The 13813-nt window shown below is 36.4% G+C and overlaps 14 non-coding genes across 14 annotated transcripts; 7 read left to right on the forward strand and 7 right to left on the reverse strand.

Annotated features, from left to right (window-relative positions):
* Positions 1–1338: 1338 nt before the first annotated feature.
* On the forward strand, positions 1339–1457 carry LOC149129348 (5S ribosomal RNA). The gene has a single exon (XR_016239684.1). It is a non-coding gene; the product is annotated as a 5S ribosomal RNA (ribosomal RNA).
* A 931-nt stretch (positions 1458–2388) lies between these two features.
* LOC149129349 (5S ribosomal RNA) lies at positions 2389–2507 on the reverse strand. The gene has a single exon (XR_016239507.1). It is a non-coding gene; the product is annotated as a 5S ribosomal RNA (ribosomal RNA).
* A 694-nt stretch (positions 2508–3201) lies between these two features.
* On the forward strand, positions 3202–3320 carry LOC149129350 (5S ribosomal RNA). Its single transcript, XR_016239695.1, has one exon. It is a non-coding gene; the product is annotated as a 5S ribosomal RNA (ribosomal RNA).
* Positions 3321–4272: 952 nt separating this feature from the next.
* On the reverse strand, positions 4273–4391 carry LOC149129351 (5S ribosomal RNA). The gene has a single exon (XR_016239473.1). It is a non-coding gene; the product is annotated as a 5S ribosomal RNA (ribosomal RNA).
* A 694-nt stretch (positions 4392–5085) lies between these two features.
* On the forward strand, positions 5086–5204 carry LOC149129352 (5S ribosomal RNA). Its single transcript, XR_016239706.1, has one exon. It is a non-coding gene; the product is annotated as a 5S ribosomal RNA (ribosomal RNA).
* Positions 5205–6156: 952 nt separating this feature from the next.
* On the reverse strand, positions 6157–6275 carry LOC149129353 (5S ribosomal RNA). Its single transcript, XR_016239324.1, has one exon. It is a non-coding gene; the product is annotated as a 5S ribosomal RNA (ribosomal RNA).
* A 693-nt stretch (positions 6276–6968) lies between these two features.
* Positions 6969–7087, forward strand: LOC149129354 (5S ribosomal RNA). Its single transcript, XR_016239410.1, has one exon. It is a non-coding gene; the product is annotated as a 5S ribosomal RNA (ribosomal RNA).
* Positions 7088–8033: 946 nt separating this feature from the next.
* LOC149129355 (5S ribosomal RNA) lies at positions 8034–8152 on the reverse strand. Its single transcript, XR_016239325.1, has one exon. It is a non-coding gene; the product is annotated as a 5S ribosomal RNA (ribosomal RNA).
* A 694-nt stretch (positions 8153–8846) lies between these two features.
* LOC149129356 (5S ribosomal RNA) lies at positions 8847–8965 on the forward strand. Its single transcript, XR_016239360.1, has one exon. It is a non-coding gene; the product is annotated as a 5S ribosomal RNA (ribosomal RNA).
* A 932-nt stretch (positions 8966–9897) lies between these two features.
* On the reverse strand, positions 9898–10016 carry LOC149129357 (5S ribosomal RNA). Its single transcript, XR_016239474.1, has one exon. It is a non-coding gene; the product is annotated as a 5S ribosomal RNA (ribosomal RNA).
* Positions 10017–10710: 694 nt separating this feature from the next.
* On the forward strand, positions 10711–10829 carry LOC149129358 (5S ribosomal RNA). Its single transcript, XR_016239717.1, has one exon. It is a non-coding gene; the product is annotated as a 5S ribosomal RNA (ribosomal RNA).
* Positions 10830–11795: 966 nt separating this feature from the next.
* Positions 11796–11914, reverse strand: LOC149129359 (5S ribosomal RNA). The gene has a single exon (XR_016239326.1). It is a non-coding gene; the product is annotated as a 5S ribosomal RNA (ribosomal RNA).
* A 693-nt stretch (positions 11915–12607) lies between these two features.
* Positions 12608–12726, forward strand: LOC149129360 (5S ribosomal RNA). Its single transcript, XR_016239411.1, has one exon. It is a non-coding gene; the product is annotated as a 5S ribosomal RNA (ribosomal RNA).
* Positions 12727–13676: 950 nt separating this feature from the next.
* Positions 13677–13795, reverse strand: LOC149129361 (5S ribosomal RNA). The gene has a single exon (XR_016239327.1). It is a non-coding gene; the product is annotated as a 5S ribosomal RNA (ribosomal RNA).
* Positions 13796–13813: the final 18 nt, after the last annotated feature.

Below are 13813 nucleotides of genomic sequence, written 5' to 3' on the forward strand. Positions count from 1 at the left end.
GCAACTACTGAATATCAGACTTGTGGGTTTAGTCGGCAAATAATTGGTGCTATCTTATAGCGATCTCATCACGTCATTATACCGACAATAACATCATTCTATGTAAACAACTGGCGCGCGAAAGGTTAATCTCTAGTTTAGGACCCGGTCACAAAAATGAAAAAAAAGTGTAATATGTGTGAAATAATGTGTAGTAAACGAATATTGGGAGTGCATTTTCTTATATTCATTTACTACACATTATTTAACACATATTACACTTATTTTTTTCATCTTTGTGACGGAGTCCTAAATTTGAGATTAACAACGTGAGATGTGAAATGTTTTCAGGTAAAAATCAACGTTAAAGGAACGTAGTTAGCGTGACTTGCTGGTGTATAATGGGTTCTAGGTAAATAAAAACTCAAATGACCGTAACAATGACTAGGAAAAGTTCATCAGTCGTGATGTAACTGAAATTAAATTGGGCAATATTTCGGTATTTGTATATGACGGCAATAATGAGTAAATGTTGGTGCGAGTGTGTGCTTAACTGTACAGCTCTGTGGAGATGAGAGATAATGTCACAGACTCCCTCATGGCATCATAAGTTTTGGTGGACGTTGGAATTAGACACTGAGGGAAAATGGCTATAACTTTTTTATTTTTTAATTTTGACCATTTTCATTTTCGATAATGTGTTCTATATGTCACGGTCATGCGATTCCTCCTAAAAAAAAATTTTGGACCACATCCCTCCCCAGACGGCAATCCTTCGGTAAAAACACATTATCTTTCATCTTCACAGTGCCATCTTAGCGATCTTTCTATAAAAAACAAATTATCGTTCACCTTCACAGTACTGAACAGTTAAACGCTGGCAACAACACTTACTAATCATTCACATCATATACTACTACCTATACATTGCACACTTTAACGACTTATGAACTTTGCCTATTTTCCTTCTCACTCTTACGGTCATTTAAGTTTTTATTTGCTTGGCACCCGTTATACACGTTCATCTTTACCAGAAAACAATTCACATTTTGTGCGCCTGTGCTTTCGAAACAATGTTATTATATGCCGGTGTAATGACGTTATACGACCGTTATATCCATTGGGTCGGATATAAAATAGCACCAATTTATTTACAGATTATACCCAGCATTGATACTGATCGCGCAAATGAGAAATAATGAATATATGTGCGGCCGTATTTTTCGCTTTTCAGCTGCAAAAAAATAAATGTTAAAGCCTCAATTTCTATATAAATTGAAAGAAATCAAATGTTCTGAAAAACAAAATTGCTTTAGTATGATATTATAGAATAAATACATTAAAATTTACTTCTCTGATGTTTACGGCCATATCACGTTGAAAACACCGGTTCTCGTCCGATCACCGAAGTTAAGCAACATCGAGCCTAGTTAGTACTTAGATGGGTGACCGCTTGGGAACCCTAGGTGCTGTAAGCATTTTTTTTGCTTTTTTTAAAAATTAATTTAAACAAATTGAATTTTGACAATGTAATATGATAAAAGAAAGTGGATTCGATTTACTTTCAATATGAAATACAGAAAGCATACGCAGATTAACCAAAATTCAGCGGGTGGGAACCTCTTGTAAGACTACTACTTATCCATGAACCTTGTTGACAGTGATGATCGTGCAGCTGAAAAGTTTTCCCGTGAAGATATTGAAAATAGCTTTCATGTCATGTTCACTGTTGAACAACCATCAACCTGAGAGAACAGGAACAAATAGTGTAAAGCATTCTCTCCCATAATTCAAACGATTTGCATATTCTGTGACTCTATAAAGGGAGATAATAGTTGCGTTAGTTTCTTAAAAAATTCATATGCTTGTTCTGGGAACTAGCAGTGAACTATCTCTTTCAACCTCTGGCATTCGATATGTTTGTAGGGAATGGACCACTAAGCACGAACTTTTAGTCATTGTTTGCAGCTCGCCTTACCGAGGTGCCAGATGATGCCCGTTGGGATGCTTAACTTTTCCAACCACATGGTTCCGGGTTCAGTCCCACAGCGTGGCACCTTGGGCAAGTGTCTTCTACTATAGTCTCGGGACGACCAAAGCTTTATGAGTGGTTTTGGTAGACGGAAACTGAAAGAAGCCCGTCGTATACATGTGTATATATATATATATATATATATATATATATATATATGTATGTATGTGCGTGTATATGTTTGTGTCTGTTCCCCAACATCGCCTGACAACCGATGGTGGTGTGTATACGTCCCTGTAACTTAGCGGTTCGGCAAAAAGTGGACGATATAATAAGTGCCAGGCTTACAAAGAATAAGTCCTGATGAAAATAAATTGAATAGGCTGTTTTAATGCTTGTTAAAATTTACAGCTTGTGTAAATGAAAAAGAAAACGAATGCTTACAGCACCTAGGGTTCCCCGGCGGTCACCCATCTAAGTACTGACTAGGCTCCATGTTGCTTAACGTCGGTGATCGGACGAGAACCGGTGCTTTCAACGTGATATGGCCGTAAACATCTATACAGTAAATTTTTATCTATTTATTCTATAAACTTATACTAAATCATTTTCATTTTTTAGAATGTATTTTTCTTTCTTTCACTTTGTATATAACTTGGCAATCCTTCGGTAAAAACACATTATCTTTCATCTTCACAGTGCCATCTTAGCGATCTTTCTATAAAAAACAAATTATCGTTCACCTTCACAGTACTGAACAGTTAAACGCTGGCAACAACACTTACTAATCATTCACATCATATACTACTACCTATACATTGCACACTTTAACGACTTATGAACTTTGCCTATTTTCCTTCTCATTCTTACGGTCATTTAAGTTTTTATTTGCTTGGCACCCGTTATACACGTTCATCTTTACCAGAAAACAATTCACATTTTGTGCGCCTGTGCTTTCGAAACAATGTTATTATATGCCGGTGTAATGACGTTATACGACCGTTATATCCATTGGGTCGGATATAAAATAGCACCAATTTATTTACAGATTATACCCAGCATTGATACTGATCGCGCAAATGAGAAATAATGAATATATGTGCGGCCGCATTTTTCGCTTTTCAGCTGCAAAAAAATAAATGTTAAAGCCTCAATTTCTATATAAATTGAAAGAAATCAAATGTTCTGAAAAACAAAATTGCTTTAGTATGATATTATAGAATAAATACATTAAAATTTACTTCTCTGATGTTTACGGCCATATCACGTTGAAAACACCGGTTCTCGTCCGATCACCGAAGTTAAGCAACATCGAGCCTAGTTAGTACTTAGATGGGTGACCGCTTGGGAACCCTAGGTGCTGTAAGCATTTTTTTTTGCTTTTTTTAAAAATTAATTTAAGCAAATTGAATTTTGACAATGTAATATGATAAAAGAAAGTGGATTCGATTTACTTTCAATATGAAATACAGAAAGCATACGCAGATTAACCAAAATTCAGCGGGTGGGAACCTCTTGTAAGACTACTACTTATCCATGAACCTTGTTGACAGTGATGATCGTGCAGCTGAAAAGTTTTCCCGTGAAGATATTGAAAATAGCTTTCATGTCATGTTCACTGTTGAACAACCATCAACCTGAGAGAACAGGAACAAATAGTGTAAAGCATTCTCTCCCATAATTCAAACGATTTGCATATTCTGTGACTCTATAAAGGGAGATAATAGTTGCGTTAGTTTCTTAAAAAATTCATATGCTTGTTCTGGGAACTAGCAGTGAACTATCTCTTTCAACCTCTGGCATTCGATATGTTTGTAGGGAATGGACCACTAAGCACGAACTTTTAGTCATTGTTTGCAGCTCGCCTTACCGAGGTGGCAGATGATGCCCGTTGGGATGCTTAACTTTTCCAACCACATGGTTCCGGGTTCAGTCCCACTGCGTGGCACCTTGGGCAAGTGTCTTCTACTATAGTCTCGGGACGACCAAAGCTTTATGAGTGGTTTTCGTAGACGGAAACTGAAAGAAGCCCGTCGTATACATGTGTATATATATATATATATATATATATATATATATATATATATATATATATATATGTATGTATGTATGTGCGTGTATATGTTTGTGTCTGTTCCCCAACATCGCCTGACAACCGATGGTGGTGTGTATACGTCCCTGTAACTTAGCGGTTCGGCAAAAAGTGGACGATATAATAAGTGCCAGGCTTACAAAGAATAAGTCCTGATGAAAATAAATTGAATAGGCTGTTTTAATGCTTGTTAAAATTTACAGCTTGTGTAAATGAAAAAGAAAACGAATGCTTACAGCACCTAGGGTTCCCCGGCGGTCACCCAACTAAGTACTAACTAGGCTCGATGTTGCTTAACGTCGGTGATCGGACGAGAACCGGTGCTTTCAACGTGATATGGCCGTAAACATCTATACAGTAAATTTTTATCTATTTATTCTATAAACTTATACTAAATCATTTTCATTTTTTAGAATGTATTTTTCTTTCTTTCACTTTGTATATAACTTGGCAATCCTTCGGTAAAAAGACATTATCTTTCATCTTCACAGTGCCATCTTAGCGATCTTTCTATAAAAAACAAATTATCGTTCACCTTCACAGTACTGAACAGTTAAACGCTGGCAACAACACTTACTAATCATTCACATCATATACTACTACCTATACATTGCACACTTTAACGACTTATGAACTTTCCCTATTTTCCTTCTCATTCTTACGGTCATTTAAGTTTTTATTTGCTTGGCACCCGTTATACACGTTCATCTTTACCAGAAAACAATTCACATTTTGTGCGCCTGTGCTTTCGAAACAATGTTATTATATGCCGGTGTAATGACGTTATACGACCGTTATATCCATTGGGTCGGATATAAAATAGCACCAATTTATTTACAGATTATACCCAGCATTGATACTGATCGCGCAAATGAGAAATAATGAATATATGTGCGGCCGTATTTTTCGCTTTTCAGCTGCAAAAAAATAAATGTTAAAGCCTCAATTTCTATATAAATTGAAAGAAATCAAATGTTCTGAAAAACAAAATTGCTTTAGTATGATATTATAGAATAAATACATTAAAATTTACTTCTCTGATGTTTACGGCCATATCACGTTGAAAACACCGGTTCTCGTCCGATCACCGAAGTTAAGCAACATCGAGCCTAGTTAGTACTTAGATGGGTGACCGCTTGGGAACCCTAGGTGCTGTAAGCATTTTTTTTTGCTTTTTTTAAAAATTAATTTAAGCAAATTGAATTTTGACAATGTAATATGATAAAAGAAAGTGGATTCGATTTACTTTCAATATGAAATACAGAAAGCATACGCAGATTAACCAAAATTCAGCGGGTGGGAACCTCTTGTAAGACTACTACTTATCCATGAACCTTGTTGACAGTGATGATCGTGCAGCTGAAAAGTTTTCCCGTGAAGATATTGAAAATAGCTTTCATGTCATGTTCACTGTTGAACAACCATCAACCTGAGAGAACAGGAACAAATAGTGTAAAGCATTCTCTCCCATAATTCAAACGATTTGCATATTCTGTGACTCTATAAAGGGAGATAATAGTTGCGTTAGTTTCTTAAAAAATTCATATGCTTGTTCTGGGAACTAGCAGTGAACTATCTCTTTCAACCTCTGGCATTCGATATGTTTGTAGGGAATGGACCACTAAGCACGAACTTTTAGTCATTGTTTGCAGCTCGCCTTACCGAGGTGGCAAATGATGCCCGTTGGGATGCTTAACTTTTCCAACCACATGGTTCCGGGTTCAGTCCCACTGCGTGGCACCTTGGGCAAGTGTCTTCTACTATAGTCTCGGGACGACCAAAGCTTTATGAGTGGTTTTCGTAGACGGAAACTGAAAGAAGCCCGTCGTATACATGTATATATATATATATATATATATATATATATATATATATATATATATATATATATATATGTATGTATGTGCGTATATATGTTTGTGTCTGTTCCCCAACATCGCCTGACAACCGATGGTGGTGTGTATACGTCCCTGTAACTTAGCGGTTCGGCAAAAAGTGGACGATATAATAAGTGCCAGGCTTACAAAGAATAAGTCCTGGTGAAAATAAATTGAATCCGCTGTTTTAATGCTTGTTAAAATTTACAGCTTGTGTAAATGAAAAAGAAAACGAATGCTTACAGCACCTAGGGTTCCCAAGCGGTCACCCATCTAAGTACTAACTAGGCTCGATGTTGCTTAACGTCGGTGATCGGACGAGAACCGGTGCTTTCAACGTGATATGGCCGTAAACATCTATACACAAAATTTTTATCTATTTATTCTATAAACTTATACTAAATCATTTTCATTTTTTAGAATGTATTTTTCTTTCTTTCACTTTGTATATAACTTGGCAATCCTTCGGTAAAAAGACATTATCTTTCATCTTCACAGTGCCATCTTAGCGATCTTTCTATAAAAAACAAATTATCGTTCACCTTCACAGTACTGAACAGTTAAACGCTGGCAACAACACTTACTAATCATTCACATCATATACTACTACCTATACATTGCACACTTTAACGACTTATGAACTTTCCCTATTTTCCTTCTCATTCTTACGGTCATTTAAGTTTTTATTTGCTTGGCACCCGTTATACACGTTCATCTTTACCAGAAAACAATTCACATTTTGTGCGCCTGTGCTTTCGAAACAATGTTATTATATGCCGGTGTAATGACGTTATACGACCGTTATATCCATTGGGTCGGATATAAAATAGCACCAATTTATTTACAGATTATACCCAGCATTGATACTGATCGCGCAAATGAGAAATAATGAATATATGTGCGGCCGCATTTTTCGCTTTTCAGCTGCAAAAAATAAATGTTAAAGCCTCAATTTCTATATAAATTGAAAGAAATCAAATGTTCTGAAAAACAAAATTGCTTTAGTATGATATTATAGAATAAATACATTAAAATTTACTTCTCTGATGTTTACGGCCATATCACGTTGAAAACACCGGTTCTCGTCCGATCACCGAAGTTAAGCAACATCGAGCCTAGTTAGTACTTAGATGGGTGACCGCTTGGGAACCCTAGGTGCTATAAGCATTTTTTTTTGCTTCTTTTAAAAATTAATTTAAGCAAATTGAATTTTGACAATGTAATATGATAAAAGAAAGTGGATTCGATTTACTTTCAATATGAAATACAGAAAGCATACGCAGATTAACCAAAATTCAGCGGGTGGGAACCTCTTGTAAGACTACTACTTATCCATGAACCTTGTTGACAGTGATGATCGTGCAGCTGAAAAGTTTTCCCGTGAAGATATTGAAAATAGCTTTCATGTCATGTTCACTGTTGAACAACCATCAACCTGAGAGAACAGGAACAAATAGTGTAAAGCATTCTCTCCCATAATTCAAACGATTTGCATATTCTGTGACTCTATAAAGGGAGATAATAGTTGCGTTAGTTTCTTAAAAAATTCATATGCTTGTTCTGGGAACTAGCAGTGAACTATCTCTTTCAACCTCTGGCATTCGATATGTTTGTAGGGAATGGACCACTAAGCACGAACTTTTAGTCATTGTTTGCAGCTCGCCTTACCGAGGTGGCAGATGATGCCCGTTGGGATGCTTAACTTTTCCAACCACATGGTTCCGGGTTCAGTCCCACTGCGTGGCACCTTGGGCAAGTGTCTTCTACTATAGTCTCGGGACGACCAAAGCTTTATGAGTGGTTTTCGTAGACGGAAACTGAAAGAAGCCCGTCGTATACATGTGTATATATATATATATATATATATATATATATATATATATATATATATATATGTATGTATGTGCGTGTATATGTTTGTGTCTGTTCCCCAACATCGCCTGACAACCGATGGTGGTGTGTATACGTCCCTGTAACTTAGCGGTTCGGCAAAAAGTGGACGATATAATAAGTGCCAGGCTTACAAAGAATAAGTCCTGGTGAAAATAAATTGAATCCGCTGTTTTAATGCTTGTTAAAATTTACAGCTTGTGTAAATGAAAAAGAAAACGAATGCTTACAGCACCTAGGGTTCCCAAGCGGTCACCCATCTAAGTACTAACTAGGCTCGATGTTGCTTAACGTCGGTGATCGGACGAGAACCGGTGCTTTCAACGTGATATGGCCGTAAACATCTATACAGTAAATTTTTATCTATTTATTCTATAAACTTATACTAAATCATTTTCATTTTTTAGAATGTATTTTTCTTTCTTTCACTTTGTATATAACTTGGCAATCCTTCGGTAAAAAGACATTATCTTTCATCTTCACAGTGCCATCTTAGCGATCTTTCTATAAAAAACAAATTATCGTTCACCTTCACAGTACTGAACAGTTAAACGCTGGCAACAACACTTACTAATCATTCACATCATATACTACTACCTATACATTGCACACTTTAACGACTTATGAACTTTCCCTATTTTCCTTCTCATTCTTACGGTCATTTAAGTTTTTATTTGCTTGGCACCCGTTATACACGTTCATCTTTACCAGAAAACAATTCACATTTTGTGCGCCTGTGCTTTCGAAACAATGTTATTATATGCCGGTGTAATGACGTTATACGACCGTTATATCCATTGGGTCGGATATAAAATAGCACCAATTTATTTACAGATTATACCCAGCATTGATACTGATCGCGCAAATGAGAAATAATGAATATATGTGCGGCCGTATTTTTCGCTTTTCAGCTGCAAAAAAATAAATGTTAAAGCCTCAATTTCTATATAAATTGAAAGAAATCAAATGTTCTGAAAAACAAAATTGCTTTAGTATGATATTATAGAATAAATACATTAAAATTTACTTCTCTGATGTTTACGGCCATATCACGTTGAAAACACCGGTTCTCGTCCGATCACCGAAGTTAAGCAACATCGAGCCTAGTTAGTACTTAGATGGGTGACCGCTTGGGAACCCTAGGTGCTATAAGCTTTTTTTTTTGCTTTTTTTAAAAATTAATTTAAGCAAATTGAATTTTGACAATGTAATATGATAAAAGAAAGTGGATTCGATTTACTTTCAATATGAAATACAGAAAGCATACGCAGATTAACCAAAATTCAGCGGGTGGGAACCTCTTGTAAGACTACTACTTATCCATGAACCTTGTTGACAGTGATGATCGTGCAGCTGAAAAGTTTTCCCGTGAAGATATTGAAAATAGCTTTCATGTCATGTTCACTGTTGAACAACCATCAACCTGAGAGAACAGGAACAAATAGTGTAAAGCATTCTCTCCCATAATTCAAACGATTTGCATATTCTGTGACTCTATAAAGGGAGATAATAGTTGCGTTAGTTTCTTAAAAAATTCATATGCTTGTTCTGGGAACTAGCAGTGAACTATCTCTTTCAACCTCTGGCATTCGATATGTTTGTAGGGACTGGACCACTAAGCACGAACTTTTAGTCATTGTTTGCAGCTCGCCTTACCGAGGTGGCAGATGATGCCCGTTGGGATGCTTAACTTTTCCAACCACATGGTTCCGGGTTCAGTCCCACTGCGTGGCACCTTGGGCAAGTGTCTTCTACTATAGTCTCGGGACGACCAAAGCTTTATGAGTGGTTTTCGTAGACGGAAACTGAAAGAAGCCCGTCGTATACATGTGTATATATATATATATATATATATATATATATATATATGTATGTATGTGCGTATATATGTTTGTGTCTGTTCCCCAACATCGCCTGACAACCGATGGTGGTGTGTATACGTCCCTGTAACTTAGCGGTTCGGCAAAAAGTGGACGATATAATAAGTGCCAGGCTTACAAAGAATAAGTCCTGGTGAAAATAAATTGAATCCGCTGTTTTAATGCTTGTTAAAATTTACAGCTTGTGTAAATGAAAAAGAAAACGAATGCTTACAGCACCTAGGGTTCCCCGGCGGTCACCCAACTAAGTACTAACTAGGCTCGATGTTGCTTAACGTCGGTGATCGGACGAGAACCGGTGCTTTCAACGTGATATGGCCGTAAACATCTATACAGTAAATTTTTATCTATTTATTCTATAAACTTATACTAAATCATTTTCATTTTTTAGAATGTATTTTTCTTTCTTTCACTTTGTATATAACTTGGCAATCCTTCGGTAAAAAGACATTATCTTTCATCTTCACAGTGCCATCTTAGCGATCTTTCTATAAAAAACAAATTATCGTTCACCTTCACAGTACTGAACAGTTAAACGCTGGCAACAACACTTACTAATCATTCACATCATATACTACTACCTATACATTGCACACTTTAACGACTTATGAACTTTCCCTATTTTCCTTCTCATTCTTACGGTCATTTAAGTTTTTATTTGCTTGGCACCCGTTATACACGTTCATCTTTACCAGAAAACAATTCACATTTTGTGCGCCTGTGCTTTCGAAACAATGTTATTATATGCCGGTGTAATGACGTTATACGACCGTTATATCCATTGGGTCGGATATAAAATAGCACCAATTTATTTACAGATTATACCCAGCATTGATACTGATCGCGCAAATGAGAAATAATGAATATATGTGCGGCCGTATTTTTCGCTTTTCAGCTGCAAAAAAATAAATGTTAAAGCCTCAATTTCTATATAAATTGAAAGAAATCAAATGTTCTGAAAAACAAAATTGCTTTAGTATGATATTATAGAATAAATACATTAAAATTTACTTCTCTGATGTTTACGGCCATATCACGTTGAAAACACCGGTTCTCGTCCGATCACCGAAGTTAAGCAACATCGAGCCTAGTTAGTACTTAGATGGGTGACCGCTTGGGAACCCTAGGTGCTGTAAGCATTTTTTTTTGCTTTTTTTAAAAATTAATTTAAGCAAATTGAATTTTGACAATGTAATATGATAAAAGAAAGTGGATTCGATTTACTTTCAATATGAAATACAGAAAGCATACGCAGATTAACCAAAATTCAGCGGGTGGGAACCTCTTGTAAGACTACTACTTATCCATGAACCTTGTTGACAGTGATGATCGTGCAGCTGAAAAGTTTTCCCGTGAAGATATTGAAAATAGCTTTCATGTCATGTTCACTGTTGAACAACCATCAACCTGAGAGAACAGGAACAAATAGTGTAAAGCATTCTCTCCCATAATTCAAACGATTTGCATATTCTGTGACTCTATAAAGGGAGATAATAGTTGCGTTAGTTTCTTAAAAAATTCATATGCTTGTTCTGGGAACTAGCAGTGAACTATCTCTTTCAACCTCTGGCATTCGATATGTTTGTAGGGAATGGACCACTAAGCACGAACTTTTAGTCATTGTTTGCAGCTCGCCTTACCGAGGTGGCAAATGATGCCCGTTGGGATGCTTAACTTTTCCAACCACATGGTTCCGGGTTCAGTCCCACTGCGTGGCACCTTGGGCAAGTGTCTTCTACTATAGTCTCGGGACGACCAAAGCTTTATGAGTGGTTTTCGTAGACGGAAACTGAAAGAAGCCCGTCGTATACATGTATATATATATATATATATATATATATATATATATATATATATATATATATATATATATATATATATATATATGTATGTATGTGCGTATATATGTTTGTGTCTGTTCCCCAACATCGCCTGACAACCGATGGTGGTGTGTATACGTCCCTGTAACTTAGCGGTTCGGCAAAAAGTGGACGATATAATAAGTGCCAGGCTTACAAAGAATAAGTCCTGGTGAAAATAAATTGAATCCGCTGTTTTAATGCTTGTTAAAATTTACAGCTTGTGTAAATGAAAAAGAAAACGAATGCTTACAGCACCTAGGGTTCCCAAGCGGTCACCCATCTAAGTACTAACTAGGCTCGATGTTGCTTAACGTCGGTGATCGGACGAGAACCGGTGCTTTCAACGTGATATGGCCGTAAACATCTATACACAAAATTTTTATCTATTTATTCTATAAACTTATACTAAATCATTTTCATTTTTTAGAATGTATTTTTCTTTCTTTCACTTTGTATATAACTTGGCAATCCTTCGGTAAAAAGACATTATCTTTCATCTTCACAGTGCCATCTTAGCGATCTTTCTATAAAAAACAAATTATCGTTCACCTTCACAGTACTGAACAGTTAAACGCTGGCAACAACACTTACTAATCATTCACATCATATACTACTACCTATACATTGCACACTTTAACGACTTATGAACTTTCCCTATTTTCCTTCTCATTCTTACGGTCATTTAAGTTTTTATTTGCTTGGCACCCGTTATACACGTTCATCTTTACCAGAAAACAATTCACATTTTGTGCGCCTGTGCTTTCGAAACAATGTTATTATATGCCGGTGTAATGACGTTATACGACCGTTATATCCATTGGGTCGGATATAAAATAGCACCAATTTATTTACAGATTATACCCAGCATTGATACTGATCGCGCAAATGAGAAATAATGAATATATGTGCGGCCGCATTTTTCGCTTTTCAGCTGCAAAAAATAAATGTTAAAGCCTCAATTTCTATATAAATTGAAAGAAATCAAATGTTCTGAAAAACAAAATTGCTTTAGTATGATATTATAGAATAAATACATTAAAATTTACTTCTCTGATGTTTACGGCCATATCACGTTGAAAACACCGGTTCTCGTCCGATCACCGAAGTTAAGCAACATCGAGCCTAGTTAGTACTTAGATGGGTGACCGCTTGGGAACCCTAGGTGCTATAAGCATTTTTTTTTGCTTCTTTTAAAAATTAATTTAAGCAAATTGAATTTTGACAATGTAATATGATAAAAGAAAGTGGATTCGATTTACTTTCAATATGAAATACAGAAAGCATACGCAGATTAACCAAAATTCAGCGGGTGGGAACCTCTTGTAAGACTACTACTTATCCATGAACCTTGTTGACAGTGATGATCGTGCAGCTGAAAAGTTTTCCCGTGAAGATATTGAAAATAGCTTTCATGTCATGTTCACTGTTGAACAACCATCAACCTGAGAGAACAGGAACAAATAGTGTAAAGCATTCTCTCCCATAATTCAAACGATTTGCATATTCTGTGACTCTATAAAGGGAGATAATAGTTGCGTTAGTTTCTTAAAAAATTCATATGCTTGTTCTGGGAACTAGCAGTGAACTATCTCTTTCAACCTCTGGCATTCGATATGTTTGTAGGGAATGGACCACTAAGCACGAACTTTTAGTCATTGTTTGCAGCTCGCCTTACCGAGGTGGCAGATGATGCCCGTTGGGATGCTTAACTTTTCCAACCACATGGTTCCGGGTTCAGTCCCACTGCGTGGCACCTTGGGCAAGTGTCTTCTACTATAGTCTCGGGACGACCAAAGCTTTATGAGTGGTTTTCGTAGACGGAAACTGAAAGAAGCCCGTCGTATACATGTGTATATATATATATATATATATATATATATATATATATATATATATATATATATATGTATGTATGTGCGTGTATATGTTTGTGTCTGTTCCCCAACATCGCCTGACAACCGATGGTGGTGTGTATACGTCCCTGTAACTTAGCGGTTCGGCAAAAAGTGGACGATATAATAAGTGCCAGGCTTACAAAGAATAAGTCCTGGTGAAAATAAATTGAATCCGCTGTTTTAATGCTTGTTAAAATTTACAGCTTGTGTAAATGAAAAAGAAAACGAATGCTTACAGCACCTAGGGTTCCCAAGCGGTCACCCATCTAAGTACTAACTAGGCTCGATGTTGCTTAACGTCGGTGATCGGACGAGAACCGGTGCTTTCAACGTGATATGGCCGTAAACATCTATACAGTAAATTTT

This window comes from Octopus bimaculoides, unplaced genomic scaffold (assembly GCF_046866305.1).
Source record: "Octopus bimaculoides isolate indiv1 unplaced genomic scaffold, ASM4686630v1 contig39, whole genome shotgun sequence".
NCBI classification, from domain to species: domain Eukaryota; kingdom Metazoa; phylum Mollusca; class Cephalopoda; order Octopoda; family Octopodidae; genus Octopus; species Octopus bimaculoides.